At 39.0% G+C, this 23969-nt stretch overlaps 1 protein-coding gene across 17 annotated transcripts in view; it reads right to left on the bottom strand.

Moving 5' to 3' along the window:
* NRXN3 (neurexin 3) overlaps positions 1-23969 on the bottom strand; it is a 1572196-nt gene that overhangs the window by 11149 nt on the left and 1537078 nt on the right. The gene's annotated exons all lie outside the window — the stretch shown is intronic.

Here is a 23969-nt window from a genome sequence, read left to right as displayed (position 1 = left end):
ATTTATGCATTCAAGTTGAACAACTTCACCGGCAGCCACACAGCCCCATCTAGAGTTAGGGGAGAGGGTTGGAGACTAGCAGAGGTGATGGAGAGGCAAAAGTGTACAGGGAGCCCACTTGCTGGGTTACTAGTCACTTCCTTATAGAGAAATGGTTCTGTCTGTATGACATCATCCACGTTCTCCCTGCCACCCATGGGTGCACAGGATTCCCAATGAGAAGGCGCTAATTTGAGAGATGTGGATGTGGGGATTCTGCGGCTGAAGTTGTTCCACATTTAAAGAGGGAGTGGGGGAAAATTGCAGAAAACAATTCATAACTTTTTTCTCATAATTTTGGATAAAACCAAATCTAAAGTTAAAGATCTAGCAATCAAAAGAAACATATTGATATATATATATAGATAGATATAATACAAAAAGCACTTAATTCCCAAACAAAAAGGGAGAAAAGAACCAAAAAGTTTAAAGGAAAAAGGATTTCACAGACTTTCAGAGATGAACAACCAGATGCACACGCTGAGGAGGCACAGACAGAGCAGTCAGGGGACACTTTTTTTTTGCTTTTTGCTTTTTGTTTTCTGGCTTGTTGATTCCCCTTTTGGTGATAGCCAAAATTAAAAACAAATTTTGCATTTCCTTTAAAAATGAATTTTGCATTTTTTTAAAAAAGTTTTTTTTGGTTTCGCTTTTCTTTAAAAAAAATAAAAAGGGCGTGCAGTCTGGATGTACGTCATAAGTAGACATTTGAAAGAGAAGAAAGTGGCTAAGACTGACAAATGGGTAATCTTCTATTAGCCTTTAACTGTAGGAATGTTAATCAAGTTAATACATGCTTAAAGTAAGTTGCATTTAGGGAAAATAGAAAAACAGAACAGCAAGCTGGGGTTGGGGAGAGGTCAGCAAGACAAAACTGATTTGGGGGTGGGAGGAAAGTACTAGACTTAGTTTCATGCCTTTCCAGTAGGGGCAAAGGGCATCCCAAGGCTTCCTGCCAATTATAAGAAGGAAAGCTTGTGCCTATGTATATGCATGTTGGGGGCTGAAGTGGAGACTGTAGTGATAGGAAGTGAAATAAAAAATATACATGGGTTCATGGGATCTGTTCTAGAAAGCTTATCCCATATTCATTCACAGACCTACAAGGCATATTTTGTAAGTCATAGAGAGGATATAATTGCAGTGTTCCATATGATTTTCTTGGGTTTTGCCACATTGCCGGGGTACCATCAGTGACAACAGAGTGTTCATAAAATGAGCCTGATAAATGGGATAGCATGAGTGCGTGTGTGTGTGTGTATTCCACGCACGCTATTCCGTTTATCAGGCTCACACCCTCTCTACTCCGAAGAACACAGCGGCACAGGGTCAGTATCTGTAGAGTACAGAATAGATAGGAAATGAGCATGGTATATTCAAACTGCATTGGGGGAAACTATACTATCTCCAGTCTTCTAGAGATCATGTGGGAAACAGATGTTCCATTCAATCTCTATTGAGAAAGATGGAAAAGAGAGAGGGAGAGGAGGAAGGTGAGGGGCAAGGAGAAGGGAGAGTGTTGGAGTAGGTGTTGTGTGTGTGTGTGTGTGTATGTGCGTGGAAGGAGTTTTTAGAAATGGCCTCGGCCTCTACTGGAAGAGATCCCGAGAGTTATAGTCAATACTATATCCCTATGAGAATATTAATGTCCAACCAAGGACTGGGAAACCCAGGTCGGCAAACCACAAAGGTGAGACACTTGAGAGCACCTGGTTCTGACACAATCTTAGTCACTCCTGAGAACTTTTCTGGGTGACTTTCACGAAAAGGAATAAATTGTGAGGATGAGTTAGACTTTTGCCCCCTATGAGACGCCCCTTTTATTATTTTATTTTAAAATAAGTATAATAACGTGTCCCCATGGGTCAGTCCGTACCAAGATTTTTAGTCTCTGGTTTAATAATGTTAATCATTATAGTAGGAACTTCACAAAGGACGGCTGGGAGGTTGCAGAAGGAGGAAAAAAACATCCCAATAATATAGGAAGAGAAAAACCCTTGGTGCACTGATTTTTTTGAATACTTATACTTTTAACAATGAATTGTATTGTATGAGAAGACTCTATAAATGCTCATATGGCCTCACAAGGTATCAAGTGACTTCTTTACAACAAAGTTGGTTTTGATAATATTCAGATAGGCTGTTTTTTGTTTCATAGGCAATTTTTTTAAAAGTAGGCTCCACACCCAGAGTGGAGCCCAGTGTGGGGCTTGAAGTCACAACCCTGAGAACAAGACCTGAGCTGAGATCAAGAGTCAGATGTTCAACCAACTAAGGAACCCAGGTGCCCGTAGGCAACTTTTTAAAGTGTGAAACATACTGGACTAAGTACGAGACTTAAAGAATAAGAGACTTCCAGTATATACATACTCCTGGATAACAAGAGGTGTCAAGAGGTGTTTTGAGAAGATCTATCATAATTTGGGTAATTTACCTATTTCAAAATAGCTTTTTTTAAAACTCATACAAGTAGGACACCATTAACATTCTGGAAATCACCGGTTTAAACAGTTGAACATAGTAAAATTTGGGGTTGTCACTTTGCAAATAAAATATGTATTTTTTAAACCCATGGAAGCCATAGTTTCAAATGAAGCCAACACAGCCTGAATATAGGGCACATACATGCTTATAAGTCAGCCATCAGTTACATACACAAAGCTTGTTTGATTTTTAATGTAAGATACAAAGTAATATTGCTAGTAGCTCATAATTATGTCCCAGGTTTATTTTAATCTTTCATTAGCTATGTGTGTTAGGTTTTATTATCAATAACTACATGGTTCTCCACCTATGCCTCTACATGGTGAGTGTTAAGAATGCTTTAGAATGATGCTTGCCATTGAGAACAAATAATACTTTGACTTGAAACAGCATATTTTGATGCAACCATTTGTATCCCACCATGTCCAAATAACCTGTCTAAATGTAAAGTCAAACTTTTAAAAACATCAAATGCAATAAGACAGAATTACATTGATCAGGATTCACCTTGGGGAATGCACTTATTAAAAAAAAATTGTTTTCTAAACTGCCTCGAGTTGGGCTTGACACATTCAAAAGACATGATCAGGTAACTCAAGCTACAGACCCACCTTTTTGGGAGAGTGGATCCTGCTGTCTAAGGGACATTGTCTTCAGTGTGTACAAGTGAGGTCCAAGAGGAGGCCCAAATGAACTACTTTGTATAACTGTAAATATTTTAAGTTTCTGAGGGAAAACAGTGGAGAAAGGAAGGAAAAGGAAACCTTCTTGGGAATCTGAGTGCAATTCCAGGGAAAGACTTGAAACATTACAAGTAGGGTGGGCTAAGAGAGAAGTTTGGAGAACAAATACTTCCTGAGGATTTCAAGGTTTTTTTTGAATTAGGTATGTCAGGTAAATATCCTCATCTGTCCCTCCTTTGAAAGATACAAAAACATTTCACTGATTGCTATTTTTATATGTCCACAAGAAGAAGGGAGGGATTCTTCTGGGAGAACCAATGGCTCAGTTCTGAATCATGGTTTGGACTAGAATAAAAATGGAGACTCTGAGAATGGATATGGAATCCAGGAAGGTGGGGATGGCTGTCACCTGTGTCATAAAATGAGTCCTGCATATACTCGGAACTTCTCACAACCTCTTCCTCAAGACATGAGTGATGCTCAAGGAAGGGGTGAAGAAGCCTGCTTTGTACATGGTATTTATTTCTAGATAAAAAGTTTAGTGGATTCGGAGAGGGAAGATGGCGGCGTAGGAGGATGCTGGGCTCACCACACGTCCTGCTGATCACTTAGATTCCACCTACACCTGCCTCAATAACCCAGAAAACCGCCAGAGGATTAGCAGAACGGAGTCTCCGGAGCCAAGTGCAGACGAGAGGCCCACGGAAGAGGGTAGGAAGGGCGGCGAGGCGGTTCGCGCTCCACGGACTGGCGGGAGGGAGCCGGGGCAGAGGGGCGGCTCGCCGGCCAAGCAGAGCCCCCGAGTCTGGCTGGCAAAAGCGGAGGGGCCTGACAGACTGTGTTCCGACAGCAAGCGCGACTTAGCGTCTGGGAGGTCATAAGTTAACAGCTCTGCTCAGAAAGCGGGAAGGTTGGAGGACAAAGGGAGGGAAAGCTGCTGAGCCCCTGGACGACAGAGCTCAGCTTGGTGGGGAACAAAGGCGCTCGCCAGCGCCATCTCCTCCGCCCATCCCCCAGCCAAAATCCCAAAGGGAACCAGTTCCTGCCAGGGAACTTGCTCGCTCCGCGCAAACACCCAACTCTGTGCTTCTGCGGAGCCAAACCTCCGGCAGCGGATCTGACTCCCTCCTGCTGCCACAGGGCCCCTCCTGAAGTGGATCACCTAAGGAGAAGCGAGCTAAGCCTGCCCCTCCTGCCCCCATGCACCGTGCCTACCCACCCCAGCTAATACGCCAGATCCCCAGCATCACAAGCCTGGCAGTGTGCAAGTAGCCCAGACAGGCCACGCCACCCCACAGTGAATCCCGCCCCTAGGAGAGGGGAAGAGAAGGCACACACCAGTCTGACTGTGGCCCCAGCAGTGGGCTGGGGGCAGACATCAGGTAGGACTGCGGCCCCGCCCACCAACTCCAGTTATACACCACAGCACAGGGGAAGTGCCCTGCAGGTCCTCACCACTCCAGGGACTATCCAAAATGACAAAATGGAAGAATTCCCCTCAAAAGAATCTCCAGGAAATAACAACAGCTAATGAACTGATCAAAAAGGATTTAAATAATATAACAGATAGTGAATTTAGAATAATAGTCATAAAATTAATCGCTGGGCTTGAAAACAGTATAGAGGACAGCAGAGAATCTCTTGCTACAGAGATCAAGGGACTAAGGAACAGTCACGAGGAGCTGAAAAGCGCTTTAAACAAAATGCAAAACAAAATGGAAACGACGACAGCTCGGATTGAAGAGGCAGAGGAGAGAATAGGTGAACTAGAAGATAAAGTTATGGAAAAAGAGGAAGCTGAGAGAAAGAGAGATAAAAAAATCCAGGAGTATGAGGGGAAAATTAGAGAACTAAGTGATACACTAAAAAGAAATAATATACGCATAATTGGTATCCCAGAGGAGGAAGAGAGAGGGAAAGGTGCTGAAGGGGTACTTGAAGAAATTATAGCTGAGAACTTCCCTGAACTGGGGAAGGAAAAAGGCATTGAAATCCAAGAGGCACAGAGAACTCCCTTCAGACGTAACTTGAATCGATCTTCTGCACGACATATCATAGTGAAACTGGCAAAATACAAGGATAAAGAGAAAATTCTGAAAGCAGCAAGGGATAAACGTGCCCTCACATATAAAGGGAGACCTATAAGACTCGTGACGGATCTCTCTTTTGAAACTTGGCAGGCCAGAAAGGATTGGCACGATATCTTCAGTGTGCTAAACAGAAAAAATATGCAGCCGAGAATCCTTTATCCAGCAAGTCTGTCATTTAGAATAGAAGGAGAGATAAAGGTCTTCCCAAACAAACAAAAACTGAAGGAATTTGTCACCACGAAACCAGCCCTACAAGAGATCCTAAGGGGGATCCTGTGAGACAAAGTACCAGAGACATCGCTACAAGCATAAAACATACAGACATCACAATGACTCTAAACCCGCATCTTTCTATAATAACACTGAATGTAAATGGATTAAATGCGCCAACCAAAAGACATAGGTATCAGAATGGATAAAAAAACAAGACCCATCTATTTGCTGTCTACAAGAGACTCATTTTAGATCTGAGGACACCTTTAGATTGAGAGTGAGGGGATGGAGAACTATTTATCATGCTCCTGGAAGCCAAAAGAAAGCTGGAGTAGCCATACTTATATCAGACAAACTAGACTTTAAATTAAAGGCTGTAACAAGAGATGAAGAAGGGCATTATATAATAATTACAGGGTCTATCCATCAGGAAGAGCTAACAATTATAAATGTCTATGCGCCGAACACCGGAGCCCCCAAATATATAAAACAATTACTCATAAACATAAGCAACCTTATTGATAAGAATGTGGTCATTGCAGGGGACTTTAACATCCCACTTACAGAAATGGATAGATCATCTAGACACACGGTCAATAAAGAAACAAGGGCCCTGAATGATACATTGGATCAGATGGACTTGACAGATATATTTAGAACTCTGCATCCCAAAGCAACAGAATATACTTTCTTCTCGAGTGCACATGGAACATTCTCCAAGATAGATCACATACTGGGTCACAAAACAGCCCTTCATAAGTTTACAAGAATTGAAATTATACCATGCATACTTTCAGACCACAATGCTATGAAGCTTGAAATCAACCACAGGAAAAAGTCTGGAAAACCTCCAAAAGCATGGAGGTTAAAGAACACCCTACTAAAGAATGAATGCGTCAACCAGGCAATTAGAGAAGAAATTAAAAAATATATGGAAACAAACGAAAATGAAAATACAACAATCCAAACGCTTTGGGACGCAGCGAAGGCAGTCCTGAGAGGAAAATACATTGCAATCCAGGCCTATCTCAAGAAACAAGAAAAATCCCAAATACAAAATCTAACAGCACACCTAAAGGAAATAGAAGCAGAACAGCAAAGGCAGCCTAAACCCAGCAGAAGAAGAGAAATAATAAAGATCAGAGCAGAGATAAACTATATAGAATCTAAAAAAACTGTAGAGCAGATCAACGAAACCAAGAGTTGGTTTTTTGAAAAAATAAACAAAATTGACAAACCTCTAGCCAGGCTTCTCAAAAAGAAAAGGGAGATGACCCAAATAGATAAAATCATGAATGAAAATGGAATTATTACAACCAATCCCTCAGAGATACAAACAATTATCAGGGAATACTATGAAAAATTATATGCCAACAAATTGGACAACCTGGAAGAAATGGACAAATTCCTAAACGCCCACACTCTTCCAAAACTCAATCAGGAGGAAATAGAAAGCTTGAACAGACCCATAACCAGCGAAGAAATTGAATCAGTTATCAAAAATCTCCCAACAAATAAGAGTCCAGGACCCAATGGCTTCCCAGGGGAGTTCTACCAGACGTTTAAAGCAGAGATAATACCTATCCTTCTCAAGCTATTCCAAGAAATAGAAAGGGAAGGAAAACTTCCAGACTCATTCTATGAAGCCAGTATTACTTTGATTCCTAAACCAGACAGAGACCCAGTAAAAAAAGAGAACTACAGGCCAATATCCCTGATGAATATGGATGCAAAAATTCTCAATAAGATACTAGCAAATCCAATTCAATGGCATATAAAAAGAATTATTCACCATGATCAAGTGGGATTCATTCCTGGGATGCAGGGCTGGTTCAACATTCGCAAATCAATCAATGTGATACATCACATTAACAAAAAAAAAAGAGAAGAATCATATGATCCTTTCAATCGATGCAGAAAAGGCCTTTGACAAAATCCAGCACCCTTTCTTAATAAAAACCCTTGAGAAAGTCGGGATAGAAGGAACATACTTAAAGATCATAAAAGCCATTTATGAAAAGCCCACAGCTAACATCATCCTCAACGGGGAAAAACTGAGTGCTTTTTCCCTGAGATCAGGAACACGACAGGGATGCCCACTCTCACCGCTGTTGTTTAACATAGTGCTGGAAGTTCTAGCATCAGCAATCAGACAAGAAAAGGAAATCAAAGTCATCCAAATTGGCAAAGATGAAGTCAGGCTTTCGCTTTTTGCAGATGACATGATATTATACATGGAAAATCCGATAGACTCCACCAAAAGTCTGCTAGAACTGATACATGAATTCAGCAAAGTTGCAGGATACAAAATCAATGTACAGAAATTAGTTGCATTCTTATATACTAACAATGAAACAACAGAAAGACAAATAAAGAAACTGATCCCATTCACAATTGCACCAAGAAGTAAAATACCTAAGAATAAATCTAACCAAAGATGTAAAAGATCTGTATGCTGAAAACTATAGAAAGCTTATGAAGGTAATTGAAGAAGATTTAAAGAAATGGAAAGACATTCCCTGCTCATGGATTGGAAGAATAAATATTGTCAAAATGTCAATACTACCCAAAGCTATCTACACATTCAATGCAATCCCAATCAAAAGTGCACCAGCATTCTTCTCGAAACTAGAACAAGCAATCCTAAAATTCATATGGAACCACAAAAGGCCCCAAATAGCCAAAGTAATTTTGAAGAAGAAGACCAAAGCAGGAGGCATCACAATCCCAGACTTTAGCCTCTACTACAAAGCTGTCATCATCAAGACAGCATGGTATTGGCACAAAAACAGACACATAGACCAATGGAATAGAATAGAAATCCCAGAACTAGACCCACAAACGTATGGCCAACTCATCTTTGACAAAGCAGGAAAGAACACCCAATGGAAAAAAGACAGTCTCTTTAACAAATGGGCCTGGGAGAACTGGACAGCAACATGCAGAAGGTTGAAACTAGACCACTTTCTCACGCCATTCACAAAAATAAACTCAAAATGGATAAAGGACCTGAATGTGAGACAGGAAACCATCAAAACCTTAGAGGTGAAAGCAGGAAAAGACCTCTCTGACCTCAGCCGTAGCAATCTCTTACTCGACACATCCCCAAAGGCAATGGAATTAAAAGCAAAAGTGAATTACTGGGACCTTATGAAGATAAAAAGCTTCTGCACAGCAAAGGAAACAACCAACAAAACTAAAAGGCAACCAACGGAATGGGAAAAGATATTTGCAAATGACATATCGGACAAAGGGCTAGTATCCACAATCTATAAAGAGCTCACCAAACTCCACACCCGAAAAACAAATAACCCAGTGAAGAAATGGGCAGAAAACATGAATGGACACTTCTCTAAAGAAGACATCCGGATGGCCAACAAGCACATGAAAAGATGTTCAACGTCGCTCCTTATCAGGGAAATACAAATCAAAACCACACTCAGATATCACCTCACGCCAGTCAGAGTCGCCAAAATGAACAAATCAGGAGACTATAGATGCCAGAGAGGATGTGGAGAAACGGGAACCCTCTTGCACTGTTGGTGGGAATGCAAATTGGTGCAGCCGCTCTGGAAAGCAGTGTGGAGGTTCCTTAGAAAATTAAAAATAGACCTACCCTATGACCCAGCAATAGCACTGCTAGGAATTTATCCAAGGGATACAGGAGTACTGATGCATAGGGGCACTTGTACCCCAATGTTTATAGCAGCACTCTCAACAATAGCCAAATTATGGAAAGAGCCTAAATGTCCATCAACTGACGAATGGATAAAGAAATTGTGGTTTATATACACAATGGAATACTACGTGGCAATGAGAAAAAATGAAATATGGCCCTTTGTAGCAACGTGGATGGAACTGGAGAGTGTGATGCTAAGTGAAATAAGCCATACAGAGACAGATACCATATGGTTTCACTCTTATGTGGATCCTGAGAAACTTAACAGAAACCCATGGGGGAGGGGAAGGAAAAAAAAAAAAAAAGAGGTTAGAGTGGGAGAGAGCCAAAGCATAAGAGACTGTTAAAAACTGAGAACAAACTGAGGGTTGATGGGGGGTGGGAGGGAGGGGAGGGTGGGTGATGGGTATTGAGGAGGGCACCTTTTGGGATGAGCACTCGGTGTTGTATGGAAACCAATTTGACAATAAATTTCATATATTAAAAAAAAAAAAAGTTTAGTATTTTCTTTTTAATGGTGAACAAAAATGCCCCCAGTAAAAAGTTTACATACTATATGTTCCCAAACTCAGTTTCCACACATTATTATAGTAGGGAGAGACAGAAAAATTAAGCCTCCATAATGGAAAAGGGAGTCCAGGACACCATCAAGCTCAATACTCAGAACTGTGTTTCTATATTAATGATCTGCTTGCCTGATTTAGAGTAATTTTTCATACTTAAGTAGATGAGAATGGATAAAACATCACAAAGACTAGTATTACGTTTAAAAACTGCTAAGATAGAACATTTAGATGTGGAAGGACATTAACTTAATGACTTCTTTCCCTACATTCACATAACCCTTAACTTGCACCTTAATTCAGTCCTATCACCTCCATTCTTCTTTGTGAACCTGTGTGCTGCACAGATTTCTACTGACTCCAACACTCCATCGCATTCAACTTGTTTTCCTCTTAATCTCAACAAGACTATAAGAACTTTAGCACAAGTGTAGATTTTTTTTATCTTTATTTGCCTACCAACCAGGATACTAATCACCAATCATTTATTGAATGAACTAATGAAGGAGTAAATTAGTTAATATATTCAATTGCTCATTTTTTTTTACCCTGACACTAGGCTACAGCTTCTATAAAGGCATTAAAATCATGCTTCACCACCATGGCTTGCCTTGTGCCTGGAATGTAATATATGGGATAGAGATGTTAGGGTCAGGAGGCCTAAGTCCCAGTCTTGGATGTACTGACCACTGTTATTAGTTTGTTGAGACATTGAACAAATCAGTTAACTTCCCTGAGTAAGTTTCCTCAGATGTAATAGGGAGATTGTGATGTCTGGTCAATTAACCCACCTCACAGGGTAAGTTTGTATGACTAATGAGAATTTGAATGTGAAAGTGCTTACAAATTCTAAAGGGCTTTTCAAATGTTTGCTACTGTTGTTTTCAAAGCTGGCACCATAGCATCAGCTGTAAAATTCGGGTTTCATATTCAACAGAGGAGGCTGAGTCCCTGAAAGTTGAAATCAGATGCTAGAACATCTACTTCAGCATCAAACAAATAACCTCAATCCAAAACCTTAACCCAAACAGCCATTGTTACTACTTCTGTTGAACCCATGTCTCTACCCCTCCGATAATGCTAAGTTCCTAAAGCATGATTAGTTCATCTTTAATGGTGAAGTTTTATTATTTCTGCATGTAATTTTATAATTATTTTACCCTTCATGTGGGTTAGAATTACCTGCTGAAGTGCTCTTATTTAGATACATTTTCATAAGAACATATTTATTTAGTGGCAGGAGCACAGACCTGGAAGTGAGCTCTTGTCCCCTAGCAAACCAGGTGACTTGAGTCAAGTCACTTGCTCTTCACTCCCTTAAATCCCTTGGAGACACATATCTTAATAGACATCAGAACTGGAGGGTAAGATGAGGATGTGAGGGAACAGAGGGTCAAGGTAGTATTTTAGTTCCTTCCTCTCAAAAGTGTTAATACACTAAGACACACAAAAGGAAAACTCAATTAAGAAACTTTGAGGAATCACTATTTTCATTTTGTTTTAATGTTAATCAGGTATTAGTCTAAGTAAGCCTTTCTTCACTCAGGATATTAAAAGTTCCCTGATTCACAAGCTGAATCGGTAGGCTTATTTTGTGTTTCTTAATCTGTCTAGCATCGAGCAGGACACACCATAGGTATTCAGTGCACATGTGTTGAATTAAACCATAAAAATAGAACAGCTTGCAACACTTGGATCTCTGCTTTGTGAAGTGGGTGGAATTCAAAAAAGCTATCCTTGCTGGCACTAGTTTCTTTAATTAAGAGCCAATATATTTATGAAGTGCACCAATGAGAAAGAGCGTATAAATAGGGCTCAAAGCCATGAACTCAGCAACTGCTCTCCTGCTCTTAGCCTTGCCTCCATGTAGATTTGTAGGGCTAATATATGCATATAGCTCATTATTTGCAAATGATTATGTCCTTGGAATACTATTAAAGTTCAAGACAGTTGGTAATATAAATACTTATTTTATCAACATAAAGAGTCACCTGTGTGCCAGTCAGAAAAATGAAAGCCCTGTCTGAAATATTTTGTTCTAATAGCTTGACTAGCCCAAGATTCCTCCTCATTTCCTCCTCTATTTCTCAGCCTTTTGGCTGGCCCCAGGCTTGGCCCTGGGCTGCTTTAATTTTGGGGGTGATCCCATCTAGTCCCTTGGCTATACATGCCTACCATCTATATGACTATGATTTCCTGTTCACCTCCCCTACCCCCGCCTCCAGTCAGAATTCCAGTTTCCCATCTTCAACCGCCTACTCAACATTTCTACTTTGATATCTAAGAGGCTCCTCAAATTCAAAAAGGCTAAAACAGAACCTTGGCTTTTATTTGCCTACTAAACTTGTACCTCCCCTAGGATTTCCCATCTCTTTGGTCTGACTCACATTACAGACCCTAAATTCGTCATCTACTTGAGCCCCTTCCCCAACTCACCTCCACATATCAATGTACCAGGAAATTCTATTGACTCTACTCTGGCAACAATTCCTCACATGTCTACTTTTTCCAATGCCATAAACCACCATAATTCCTTGCTTGTAGCCTCCCAAATGATCTCTCCATCTCCACTATTCACTTCCGAAAATCCATTCTCCCTAACAAGCTAAAGTGCTCTTTAAAAGGTATGTACTATAAATCAGATCAAGTCAGTTTCTTGCTTAAAATCTTCAAAGGTTTTCCCAAATCAAAACTCTGTATGCTGACCCTCTGTGAAAGTGCCCTGTGACCTGCCAGCTGCCTACTATTACTCCCATGTCATCTCCTACAGATCCCTTATAGCACGTCTGGCCCAGGATGTCTCAGACTCTGGCCATACAATCTAACTTCCCTTCCAGAAACACTCCTTTCCTTGCTCTCTGCCTGGCTAGTTTCTTCCAGGGGGTTGGGTCTCTCTTCTAATTTTATTCTTCCAAGAGGCCTTCTGTGACTTCCACAGTAAAGTAGCAATATGTTCACTAACTGATTTTGATTCTCTACATAGCTGACTCTTACCCATTTATTTTTGTTCAGTCCTCCCTCGTTGGAAGATAAGCTCCATGAGAACAAAGACTTTGTCCTGTTCTCCACTATACTTAGAGCAGAGCTGGACATAGTAAGAACTTAGGAAATCACTGCTGAATGATTTTACTCAGTGACATCATTCCTGAGTGCAGGCACTGAGTAAATGTTTTGTAAACTAACTATTGAGACATTACATTCCCTATTCTGTTTTGTTTTCTTCTCTCTAAACCATATGGGATTTCCTTGAGTTCTAGTTAGCAATTCCAATGCAAATTGGATCTTCTCATCCACAGCTGGCTTAAAAAGCCTTCTGAAAAAATACAGCACTAACTCATTCTCCCTTTCATAAACTGGTGCTGGGATGTTTATTAAAAACTCAGGCCTTCCTTTGCAGTTGTGAAAGCTAAAGATAAAATAAACAGAATATTCATCCCTAGAGTTGCCAAACTTTGATGCTTGTCTTTAGGCAATAGGAAGGAATGGGCCAAACAAATTATCAGTGGGAGGAATGGTGACCAGGGTAGTAATAATGTACTTGGTTATCTTTGCCTCCTGTGGCCCTGCAGCCCCTGACAGCAGAATCTGGCAGCTGTAGGACCTGTCTCCTGAACTGGTACCATGACACTTTATGACTGTGTTTATAGAGTAATAAATTATTCAAGAAGGTTTATTTTGCTTCTGTTGTCCACAAAAGCTCATTTACTCTGTCATTATGACCAGAAATCTGACTGTTTTCTTTGTCCCAGAGTTTCTATGGGTGGTAGCAGCTGGGCATCCTAACCTATTACCTCCTCTCCACGGACCCCTTACATTCTCTAAGTTGTCCATGAGACATAGCTGAACCTGAAAACACATTACGCTAAAACTCACTGTATCCTGAAATCACCCTTTTTTCCTTTAAAATGTATCTTCATTGTAAGGAATGCACAATGTTCATAAATCAACACCACTGAGGCATTTTTGTATTCAGTGGAAACTAGTACTATGCAAACAAGATGAAGAGCTTGCCCAAAACTCATACACATCATCAAGATGCTGTACTATGACTACATGGCTTTGACTGTGTCTGACCTGAGCCTCCAAGGGAAGACTGCAGAGATGCTTGCATGGCCAAGACACATATCATGAGATTACTCTTAGTTTTTGTGAACTAAATTCCTGTAGATTAGGGAAGGAGCTATACGAAATTCCGTAGTCATTGTAAAAACTCAATGCATACGAGCCTGTAGATTAGTAAAGATAGACGCTTAGGGACAAATGCATATGATCAAATGATGAAGATAGTGATTTCCTTGCAAATATGAGGAAAGAGAAGGAAAATATGAATTGAAATTATATAGTTTAAACACTAATCAGAAGCCTACTTCTGGAAGGAGTTGTTCTTAAGAGGTATTGAAAACTTATTCTCTGCCAGACATTATTTTGAATGCTTTAGATATTTTATTTCAGTTAATCTTTATAATTATATCTTACATATCAGTAAATTTGGGCTGAAAGAAGTTAATTTGCCTAAAATTATATAACTGGAAAGGTGAATAGGCATGAATGGACCAAATTCTATCTGTTTTTACATTAAACTACAATGCAATCCTTTAACAGAATGTTTTTTAGTATTTGGTTCTCAGTGAGTATGAGAAATTACAAACAAGCTACTCTTTAGACACAAAAACAACTTCTGCAGGAGATCCCAGGAACTCTACAGATTTATTTCAAACTCTTATGCCTTTGAAACTACTATTGCACACTGAGATATTCAGAGGGGCTCTGAGGGGTTTTTGTTGGTGTTGTCCTTTTTTTTTTTTTTCTTTGTTGTTGTTTAGTTTGTTTGTTTGTTGTTGTTGTTGTTTGTGCAACTTTAGGTCACCTAAAACTCTCTGGTCTTAAACACGGAACTAGTTGCTCCATGAAAACAAACTGGGAAAGTAAAGTGAAGAATGCATGGACTATTAAAGCGATAGCTATGGATTACATTTAGCCTCTTTGCCATTTACCACTGGGTTTCTTTCAGTGCACTAATCTACTAAATCACTCTAGTAGGGGTGGTGGGGTCAGGATAGCAGGCATGTCTGGATATCTGCATTTGTTCCCCCAAAGGGCTCTTAGGCAAAACTAGGTTGAATTTATAGTCAAAACACCTGAACTAAATCCCAGCTCTGATCCACCCTCTGTGACCTTGAGTAAGCATAAACTCTTATTTGTAAAATGGAGATAAACTTCACTGGATGTTCAATCAATCAAAGGAGACATTAGATATAGAAACATCTTAAAAAATACAAACGTGTACTTTCAGATATGTTAAAAGAGTAATAACTATCTTACACATAAAAAGCTACCTAACAGTTTCTAATACATGGATTTTAAGACCATACAATAAAAGCTTTGGATGTTCTACCTACTGTAAATGTTACATGGTAGATACTTCAGTTATCTAATAATTACCTATCAAAATAGTCTATTCCTTTGCTATTTTCCTGATTTGTTAAATTACAAGCGTTCTCTATCTCTGTCCCATGTCATTTTCTTTCATATAATATCCTAATCCATCATTGACTCTATACAAAAAAATTTTTAAAAGCCCAATAAATCATTGGAGGAGATCATCACATTGTTCCTTTTTCATACCCTATTATTTTATTCTACATTTTAACCCCAAACTGGAAAGCTCCACTAATCATTCTAAAGTATGACTAAAAAATGGCTTTCTCTGCACTCACTGAATAGGCCCAGATGCTACTAGCACAGTCTCAGGCCAGAAGACACAAGAATTAGCTTCCTCCTGTGTCCTTTCAGAACCATGGAGACTACCATGTCCTTTACAGCAACATGGTGTTAGGATGAGGGTAACACACTAACAGACTATAGATGAACATTACAAAGAGAAGGAGTTACATGCAGCTTTGAAAACAGAAGTCCCAGCGACCACCTGATGGCTTTTAATATCTCCTCGCTAGACTATGTCATACTTTATCATTGTGGGCTCCCATACTATTTCTTCACAGTATTAATAAATAGATCATGATATATTTTGCTTGTGCTGTTTTAGATGGATAGGTTACCTGATTTTTTAGTTTTCACGCTACAGATGATGACCATATGAGGTATCTTAAAAGAAAAGATCTGAGAAACATTACAGGTTTTACTTTTAGCAGTTATACCACATTTACTTAAGAAAGTCAGCATGATGAAACCATGAAACCCACTTACAATCTCTGTCTTTATGCACAAGTTTAATGTGCTCACATCCAGTGACTCCGTTAGAACGTTAGCTCATTAATTTTATTATTTCACAGTATTAATCTATAGCAATGTTTCCTTTAATGCTATTTGCTAAAAGGTCATATTTATTGTTTTAGATGGGTGGATAGTACTGAAAGCTGAAACTTAAACCTCAGTAAGAGCCAAGTATTGTCTTTGCAAAATCACATGGCCTAGGGCTAGGCTTGCAAGGGTACTTCTTGTTGAAAAAAAGGAAAAAAAAAAGCTGTTTTTTTAAAAATTTTATTTTACAGTATTCACTACAAACTATATTAGCCCTTATAAACAACTCACTAGGAAAATCCTTGTTATCTTGGATCATTAGGCAGTTTTTTGATAGTGGTAGGTCTCCTAATAATTTAAAGGGCAAATAGGCAAGGCACTAGGCAATTGAAATATACATTGGATTAAGGCCTAGGGCCAGAGCAGTATCATAAAAACTTAGAGAAATCATTTCATCCTTATCATATCAGTTCTGTTTTTACCTTTGTTTTGGCTCAACCCAAATTCTCTTTGCAGATGAGGGTGTATCTTGTTTCCTGGCAAATAGTATTCAACGTGGGGCGCCTGGGTCGCTCAGTTGGTTGAGTGCCTGATTCTTGATTTCTGCTCAGGTCATGATCTCACGGTTCATGAGTTCGAGCCCAGCATCAGGCTCTGCACCAACAGCACAGAGCCTGCTTGGAATTCTCTCTCTTTCCCTGTCTCTCTGCCTTTCCCCAATTCGTTTGCACATGCTCACTCTCTCAGAATAAATAAATAAATGAGTTAAAAAAAGAGAATGTTATTCAACAAAAAAACAGGGGAACATTCTGTTTTGATGTGTGCATCTATCTGCTTGAAAGTTAGGGCTGCTTCATGGTACAACTCTAGAGGATGTTGTCCCTGTTGCAATCTATGTAAATAGTGTTCCCCAGAGTTAAACAATGCAAGGCCTGCAAAGCCTTATGTAACAACCCTGGTCAAGTTACCTGTCTACTTATGAATAGCATTTGTAACTACTCTGAATAAGCCCTATTTACTCTGGGTTTTCCTCCTTTCAGTTTTGTTGAGGGCAGCCAAGATTTGGACATAACAGGAACATACAGTGGATAATTATCCTTGGTCACTGCTACATACATTTGTGGTAGTGTTGACCAGAGGGATAAAACCAGTGAAAGAGGAATATGGCCATAGCACTTGATAAGTACCCAATAAATAATTATTCCCAAATAAAAAGGCATTTCCCAATGTACCCTGTGGATCTGGCTAAAGGGTATAAATCAAGACACAAAGATACATACAAATATACAGTTATGCATAGCTAACAGTGTTGGAAAATGTCTGTGCATTTTAGCTTCTAAACGGCCTTCATATTTGAAGTTCTTTGATTAACCTACAGTCCCTGAGACACTTCTTTAGAAGGGAAGAATTTAAAAGCAGGACTTAACTGTGTGGAAGTCTCTAGAGAATAACTCTTTGTGATACTTTTACAGAAAGTGACATCAAAGAACTATTAGTGGTAAAAAGAATAACTTTGTAAAGCAATGGTGTTCACTACTTGTGGCCCAAAGAATAAAACCACGAGGGATAAGGAGATTGGAATAGCTATTCAGAGAATTTGCTTCCAGAGAAACCAGGGAGATGGGTAAAATCAGATTCTGCTGGGTCTTTTTCCCCAGGTTATACGTCCTACGAACAAGCAAAACTTCAGAAAGTAAGCTCTCTTGCCCTTCCTAGAAAAGATTCAAATTAGGCAGGATGGGGAGACAATTTTACTTACTAATAATGTAACTTCAAGTAAATGACTTAAATTCTGTGTCCTGTTTTACTGTCTATAAAATGTAAAGATTGGTTAAGATGATCTTTTGAGAGAAGCAATGACTTAAGAAAGGTAAACACTATCACTAATAGAGGTCAAAACTGTTCCAAAGTGAATACTAAAAATTTTTTTAATTTTTTTTACATTTATTTATTTTTGATAGAGAGAGACAGAGCATAAGTGGGGGAGGGGCAGAGAGAGAGAGGAAGACAGAATCCAAAGCAGGCTGCAGTCTCCGAGATGTCAGCACAGAGCCTGTCACTGGGCTTGAACCCACAAACCACAAGATCATGACCTGAGCCGAAGTCAGATGCTCAACCGACTGAGCCACCCAGGCGCCCCGCACAAACATTTTTAATTGAGTGTAATTACCATTCACTTAACACTATGCCATTACATAATGGAAGCACGCATCTTATGTTGCCTTCTCTCTTAAGAATCAAAAGTCAATTACGTAAGCAGTCCACAACACTCCTTCCTTAGTGGGTCCCAGGAAGGGGTAATAATTTCTGTGTTTCTTGTAGTGAGATGACATCCTGGGATAGGATGCTAAGAAAATTATCTTGGCTACATGGGACATTGAGCAGAGAAAGAAGGGAATCCAGTAATCTAAGGATTAAGGTTTGAAAGTTGACGCTCAGTGCAGAATGAAAGAGTCCACCATGGAAATTAGAAAACAAAAGACCAAAAGAGACAACATAGGAGCTAATGGGTCAGGGATTCTTTTTTTTTTTTTTTTTTTTTTTTTTAGCTGCTACATAAACACTGACAAATTTTCAATCTAGCAACCCCAGCTTTTAGAAGTGTTGGGCACAACTGATTTTTATTGGTTTGGAAAACTCTACATCTCTCGTTTGTACTGTGCTAATGTTCAGATACATGAGGTTCTCTGGAGCCCTCAACCCAAGGTGTTTTGAGAGTGCCTGGCAATAATTACCCATGTGTATTCTAGAGCTACAAGCAGCTCTTTCTCTGTTGGATAGCTCATATTATAATGGTGGCCAAATAAAAAAAGCTACATAGATTTTGAAAAGCATAGTTAGGAAGCACCATAGGTAGCTTTCTGTCATTTGGACTGGTTTTATCTGTTGTCCAGAATAGTGGATGGAACTTTCTCATGAGCCAGGCTTGACGATAAAAGTGTAACCCTTCTACTGAAGGGTTCTTGGTTTGGTTTTATTTTATTTTATTTTATTTTTATTTTTGAGAGACTGAGCATGAGCAGGGAAGGGACAGAGAGAGAGAAGGACAGAGGATCAGAAGCGAGATCTGTGTGCTGACAGCAGTGAGCCTGATGCAGGGCTCGAACTCACAAACTGTGAGATCATGCCTTGAGTTGAAGTTGGAGGCTTACCTTACTGAGCCACTCACATGCCCAGGGCTCTTTTTAATAACCAAAAAGTGTATCTGATGTCAATTGGCAAGAGTTTCAATGAGAAACACTCAGGTATGACTTTCTGGTCTTAAACATGGAACTGGTTGCTCCAAGAAAGCAAACTGGGAAGGCAAAGTGGAGAGTGCATAGGCTATTAAAGTGATAGCTATGCTTTCACTTTAAGGATCACACTTAACCTCTTTGCCTTTTACCACTGGGTTTCTTTCAGTGTCCAGAACCATTTCAGCCCAAATTCTCTGAACCGTTAGTAGCACCCAGTTGAACTTTGTTGAGAATAACTGAATTTGTTCTGCTCTTCGCTCTATAACATTAGAAAGAAACCTCACTAGAAAGCATTCTACCCTAAAAAATGCAGAGTTGTGAAAACTTAGAAGTCAGTTGCAGAGGACTGAGTTCTGATTGAAATTTAGTATGTAGTTTTTAATAACCATCCACAGATAAGCTAGGCTATTCCATGCATGGCAGAATTTAAATTGCATCCTCCTAAAAGTGGCCAAGTCTGATAGGGTTATGTTCCTCTGCCATCATTGTCAAATTTCTTGTGTAACTGTTATGATCATCAACAACAAAACCCACATGCCTCATTCAGGGATGTGATTTAGTGCTGAAATTCTAACTACATATGCTTATACTGAATCTCAATCCACTTTGCGTATAAAGCAAACTATGAACCCCAGGGCAGTGGCCACACTCCAATTTGAATAATTAGTTGCCACAAATTCTTCCATGCAATCCCTCAATTGTGTCATCTGGTATGTAGCTTCAATTCATTCTGCACACTACATTTTACCCCCTAGAAGCAAAGGCTTTTCCAAAAAAGGATTCCCCATGAACAATGGTAGCCATAAATCCTGAAATAGAGGCCTAAAGGTTGTACAAGGAAAAAATCAAAATACAAATATTCAGATGTCGACTTTTTCCAAAGTTAAAAAAAATAACTATTCTGAGAGTAATATTAATATTTATTCTTAGATATCACTAAAATGAAAAGTATTATGGTACAGAGGAAAAGAATTTAAAATCAAACAGTCCTGCAGCCTCACTTTCAAAGTCCTTAGAGTGGTAATTGTATATGGCAGGTTTTGAAGAGGGAACTGGTTTTTTATTTTGTCACTGTGGGCATGGAACCAAGAAGAACATTCTTGCTTTTACTTTACAAGTTTTTCTCAGTGTTTGGGGAAAGATACCATGATTCTGCTCGTCCCCTGAAGAAGACAGGGTATGAATAGGAAAATGTGGCAAAGGAAGATAAAGGGTATCTGAATCTGGCTACCCAAGTCCGGGTAAAGTATGGTTGGGAAAGAATACAAAGTCTTCTGATTTTGATTTTGACCTTGTCGTTTTCAATTATTTGGTATTCATTAGCATACTCTCTTCCCAAAGTATTTAGCTTCTTTTATGTCATGTTGCATGTTATAGTCTCTACTAGAACATAAACAAGTACAGACACGTGGCTATATTTTGAGCAACATACATAACATTTTCAATAGACCTTCCATGGAAAATTTTTGTGTCTGTAGCTGGGAAGTTGAGCAGCAAATAATATCTAGTTAAATTGTTGGTTCCACAAATGGAAAGGTTAAGAGAACTGGACCCTCCAGGAGAATCGGAAGGGGCATCTTACTGCAAGTAACTCATTTAGCAGTTATAAGAGCAGTACTTGGAAATCTCTTATTAGATTAGAGAAAGGTGGGAGAGATAGAAGAAAATGAAGAGAATGGGCTCTAGGTAGAATGTCAGCATTTGTAACAGAGTTTGCTTTTAATAGCATTTGTTACTATTATTGGTGGGTGTGGGACAATCCTGTTTATTTAACTACCAACTCCCTGGATTTCCTGTCTATATAGTTGTTCTTATACAGTGTGAATTCCATAACAAGCAACCTGAGAATTTGCAGTACCATAATGCGCATGCTCTCTCATATATATTTTCTTGAGGGGGGGGGGGGGGCAGCCAGAGATGTTTTCTTCTGCCTGTTTACATACAAGATGTTGTTACTTGGCAGATATATATTAGAATGGTCGTTCCAGATTGCAAAGAGTTTTGCACACCTGGGTTATTTTCATTCCAAAAGGTCCAATTAAATAATATTGTGACACATTTGCATAATTATTCAATTTAGCTATATGGCAGAGCTTCCGATCTGCATCTTTAAATTTAAAAAAATCTGTGTCTATGTCAATTAAGAATTTTAAAAGTATTGATCACTTAGTAACTCTAGAGATGATCTGCTAATATAGATATTGAATAAATACAATATCATTTAAGGAGGACTTTGGTGAAAATGTGCATTTAGGAAAAGATTAGCCTTTATTTTAAGGGTGATCTCCCGATTTTTTTTTTGATAACAAACCTTATTGAAAACTTGATAAGGATTTCATGCTCTTTTCCAATAAAAATGCTCATGTAAATAAAATTTTGTGAAGAAATTCAGATGTTGTCCATGGATCTTAAGCTAAAATTTTAAGAGGACTGCATTACAAAAATAAGTCATTTCTGTAGAAATGACTTGTAAACTCTAGAGTTATATATACATATGAGGCCACTGCACGATAAAAGCTACAAAAAGGATTAATTCTCATTACTATTATAGCTGATGTTGTAGTTTGGATCACTGAAATTTAATTCATTTTTTACTATCTCTAGTTATCTGAGTCAATATAAAAGACCATTATTAAGAGTCTAGTCTAAAATTTGCCTTCGAAGTAAAACATATTTTATTCTAATATAATGTGGCTAGATATTGTTAAGTTTGATATTCATCAGTACTGGTAAAATGAACCCAACCTCAGGTACAAATCTAATAGAGCTGAATGTTAATTAATGTGATCCAAACAACTTATTATTTCAAGTTTGCTTCTATTAGGAAAAATGTGTTACAACTGTATGCTAATAGAAAAGTCTATTAGTTGCATGGATTCCAATTTCCTTTATCTGTATTAGTCACTGGATGGTAAGTTTCTTCTAAGATTAATATTTTTTCATTGTTTCTTCCATGTTTAGAGAATTGGTTTAAAGCCATAATTATGGATCAAGATTTAGGGGATGTATTGAATATATTCTAATCTGATAGTTTCATTTATGACTTTTAATCTAGGAGAACAAATCCATTTTCTTCTTTAGATTTGATTGCAGTGTCTATATGTAATGCCAAATAATATTAATATCAGACATGGGAGCCACTTTATGTTTTCATATATATATATGTGAGCCCCCTAATATTCTTGTGATGAATCTGGTAGATATTATTTACATAATAAAGCAAGGTTTCTCAGCCTCATTATTATTGACACTTTGGGTTGGATAATTCTGTCTTATGGGAACTGTCCTATGTACTGTGGAAGGCTTAGCAACATCCCTGGCCTCTACCCACTAGATGCCAATAGCATCTCTCCAGTTGTGACAATCAAAAATGTCTTCAGACATTGGCAAATATCTCCTAGGGGCAAAATTACCCTCAGCTTAGAACCTCTGATTTAGGGGCTCCTGGGTGGCTTAGTCAGTTAAGTGTCTGACTTCGGCTCAGGTGGTAATCTCACAGTTCATGAGTTCAAGCCCTATGTTGGATTCTGCACTGACAGCTCAGAGCCTGGAGCCTGCTTTGGATTATGTGTTGCCCTCTCTCTCTGCCCCTCCCCTGCTCGTGCTCTGTCTGTACCTCTCTCAAAAATAAACATTAAAAAATTAAAAAAATAAAAAAACCCCGCTGGTTTAAAGGTAAAGAAACTAAACTACAGAAAATTTAAGGCATTGGCTCACGGTCAGAAAGACACTGAGTAATAGAGCCAGGGCTACAGCCCATGCCCATGATACCTAGTTCTCCCCTCCTGCCATGATCTACAGTGCGACTTAGGACATACTCCATACCATGAGTCCTTTAGATTTCTCTTCAACTATGAATATCATTAATATAGGTAATATCATATCATTAATGTTTTGTACAAGGCAAGAGGTAACACATATGAAAGTGCTTGTTAAATTCTAAAGTACTGTGGAATTTCCATAGAAGCACATCAGTATGAAGAGAGACAGGCACACACAGAGAATCTACTTTGAGATAACATTTGGAGGAAATAACAGAAGACATGAAAAACCCAGAGCAAAGTAGGCTAGAAGCTAGAAGGTGGATCTGTGGCTGATTTCAAGTTCCCAACTGAAGAACTGATCTTAAATAGTAGTTTAAGTACTTAATGCAAGCTGGCTGCTCTTGGCATCTTTCCAAAACTCTCTATTAGCTGTTTAAAGGTAAAGAAACTAAACTACAGAAAATTTAAGGCATTGGCTCACGGTTTTAGTGGAATTTTGCCAGCAGCCAAATTCTCAGCTTTTAGTCTTTAGTGAGTATAAGGTACCAACAAGGAAACCCATCCTCAATGTTTCTAAGACTGGCAGAGCTATGCCTAACTAAAATAGCTTTATTCTCCAGACATATTAAGTGAAGCTGGAAAAACCCCACGTTAAGATAAAAATAAAACCAGACACATTGCCTAGGCCCCCAGCAGCCTGGTATCTAAGGAAGCTGTAGATATACCCTCAGTTCTCAGGATTACATGAGCTTCCCAGAAGCATGGATGGAACACATGACACAATCCACACACTTTAATGTGACCGAAGGAGGAACTTCCCTACTTTGCATGTGTGAAACACCATTACCTGACCCACTTGTGCATTAACATCCTGTACACGACCAGTTCTCATGTGAAGACACTCACTCGCTCTTGAGGAAAGAAACAATTATGTAAAAGAGAAAAAAGTTGTGAATT

Source organism: Panthera onca, chromosome B3, assembly GCF_046562875.1.
Source record: "Panthera onca isolate mPanOnc1 chromosome B3, mPanOnc1 haplotype 2, whole genome shotgun sequence".
NCBI classification, from domain to species: Eukaryota; Metazoa; Chordata; class Mammalia; order Carnivora; family Felidae; genus Panthera; species Panthera onca.
The sequence above is the reverse complement of the archived record's forward strand: the minus strand, read 5'-3'. Positions and strand labels throughout refer to the sequence as shown.